The 2,768-nt window shown below is 38.0% G+C and overlaps 1 non-coding gene across 1 annotated transcript; it reads right to left on the bottom strand.

Moving 5' to 3' along the window:
- Window positions 1–2,191: 2,191 nt before the first annotated feature.
- On the bottom strand, window positions 2,192–2,287 carry trnai-uau (transfer RNA isoleucine (anticodon UAU)). Its single transcript has 2 exons — window positions 2,250–2,287; window positions 2,192–2,227 (listed from the first exon to the last, which is right to left on the bottom strand). It is a non-coding gene; the product is annotated as a tRNA-Ile (tRNA).
- Between the last annotated feature and the right edge of the window lie 481 nt (window positions 2,288–2,768).

The raw sequence follows: 2,768 nt of genomic DNA on the forward strand, positions 1-2,768 counted from the left end.
GGGTACTTACTTATCTATTCATTCAAAAAGAACGTAACAATTTGCATTTGATAGTATAACGCCCACCAAGTTGCGCCGCAATCTTTTTATAACAGTAGAACAGGTAGGATTCAAGTGGGTTCTCCGTACAGTAGGGTGACCAGACGTCCTCTTTTGCCGGACATGTCCTCTTTTTGAGACCGAAAAATGTGTCCGGGCAGAATTTCAAAATTGTCCGGGATTTTATTAAAGCCTGAAACATGTTCTCATCGAATTTGCGTTCACAAACTAGTTAGGCTACGCCCTCGATCCCCTACTCACTTCTATTCGCTTTGCATTGGAAGTGAGAAGGGGGAGTGGTGAAGAAGAGCCTTCGGATTGCAGGGTTTGATTGTAGAGTTATCCTCATGTTTTGTATTTATTTTTTTACTATTATTGTTTTATAGGGACAAACAGCATTGCACTGAATGCCACATAAATATATAATTATGTTTTTGCACGTTTGTATCATTCTAAATCCAGGGAAAAGTATAGGCTCTTCCAGCTAATTCCTAGTGATCGGTCTGAGACTGAGGCAGAGAACGTTCGTCCGGGGTTCAATCCCCACCGAATCAGTGTTTTAGGAAGGAATACTGGCGAAAAAAAAAAAAAAATGTCATGTCATTTATTTTCCATTTCTTTGAATATGCTAAATTGACTGACCATAGTATTTTTTCTCAACAGAAGTGGTCAGTGGTCAGTGGTCAGTGGTGAGTTTCTTGGCTGCCTGCCGCGAAACTCACCTGAATGGAATTAATGTGGCTGCAATTTCCCATGCAGTGTCTTTGTCATTGTAACGAAGGCTTATCAGTAACATTAATATTAACGTTAACTTTACGACTTTTACGAACTTTACGAGTTTTTGCAAGGTATATTTGGGTTATATTGTAAGACATATTTATTATATAAAAAGTAAGTTGTTAGGCCTAATTTCTCTGATATAAAAGAAATTACAAAAATAAGCCAACGGCAAAAATTACATGATGTACCCAGGACGCGAACTCGGGTCGCCCGTATTGCAGGGCAGATGGTAAACCACTCTGCCAACGGCTGGTTCATATACTACATGGAATACATGTCTAATTCTCTCTCCACACCCACAGTGTCTATTGTCTATGCTAGGGTACTTACTTATCTATTCATTCAAAAATAATGTAACAATTTGCATTTGATAGTAGCAAATTATACGTTGCAATAGTTTGAACAGTGTGTCCACTCATTATTCTATCCTTCTTATAATTATATTTTTTTATTTATTTTTAAATTATATTAATAAAATAAAAAATATATCAACTTTTATTTATTATTTTTTTAATGTCACGCATTAAAAATCGACCTGCACTACTCTTGCGGTCGTACAGTCGATTGCAGTCGACGTATTGGCCACCTCTGTCTGTCTGTCTGTCTGTCTGTCTGTCTGTCTGTCTGTCTGTCTGTCTGTCTGTCTGTCTGTCTGTCTGTCTGTCTGTCTGTCTGTCTGTCTGTCTGTCTGTCTGTCTGTCTGTGTATATCTACCTATAGATATAAATCTTATTCACTTCAGAATGTCCCCTGGCGACCTCTGCTGACAAAGAAAGAGCCTTGCATCCTTGGAAAAAAAACAATTACATCGGAACACATAAAAAAATGCTCTATAATAGCTCTCCCGGTCTGAATAAAATAAATTATGAACACAGGGTGGTACAACAGACATATTTAGGGAAAGTCAAGAAAGTAGGGATTTGGAATGTGATCGAGTGCAAAGATATATTTTATTTTAACTCACAGGGGTTATTTGACCCCTTCGATGGTTGTTCTAGTGTTAAAGACAAAGAGAAATTATAATTTAGACTTTTGATTGGCTGCCTGTGAAATAATGTAATCTCTGGAAATGTCACGTTTACTTCTTTCAACAAATCACGCCACTGATTAAACTGATTCTGTCTTCAACAAAGTCAAAAAATGTAAATTCGAAATATTTAAACTTCTCTTTGGTTATCTGTTCCAACTCTTGGATTACATCTCTGTTGATCTCTGGCATCAAATCAAACAATATTGTATTTCAGGATGCTGTTCTGTGTTTTAGTCAAGCTATTGTAAATTAGACGGCACTTGCTCATGTCGACAGATTACAAAGCACATTACTTTACAGCGGAAATCCAAGTCCTCAACTATGTTTAACAAAGCTAAAGCTTGCTCCAGGTGAGGGTCGAACTCACAACTTCGGCATGACTTGGTGCAGGTTACTGTCTTATAAGTACCACGCGCTGACCGATTGCGCCACTGGAGCACAGCAGTTCACAAGTTGAAGATCATTTCAGGTTATTCTAAGCATTAAACCAAAACCTACTAGGTCAACAGCTTTTGTTTTACACAAAGAGAAGAGAGAAAGTGAGTCAGATCTATTAATATTGGTTCCAAGTCAATGAATAGATCTCTTTGACTCTGGCCTCAAATCAAACAGTGAGCGTTGGCTTAAGACAAGCTTTGGCAAATCAGTGATAATTTGCTTATGTCAACAGATTCTGAGTTTATAGAAGCCTAACTTATTTTTACGATGCGCTAGGTGAGGCTCGAACTCGCATGACTTGCTGCTTGACTTATAAGTACCTCCCACCAGGCCGCCTCTCTTTCTCGTCGTATCCAACAATACTCTGAGCAGGTTGGGTTTGTTTCAGCCAAGTTATTTTAAATCAGATGGCACTCGATCATGTCAACATATTACATAGACATAGAGCATTACTTTACATTAGAAATTAATGAGTTGATTA

This window comes from Gadus chalcogrammus, chromosome 17, assembly GCF_026213295.1.
Source record: "Gadus chalcogrammus isolate NIFS_2021 chromosome 17, NIFS_Gcha_1.0, whole genome shotgun sequence".
NCBI lineage: Eukaryota > Metazoa > Chordata > Actinopteri > Gadiformes > Gadidae > Gadus > Gadus chalcogrammus.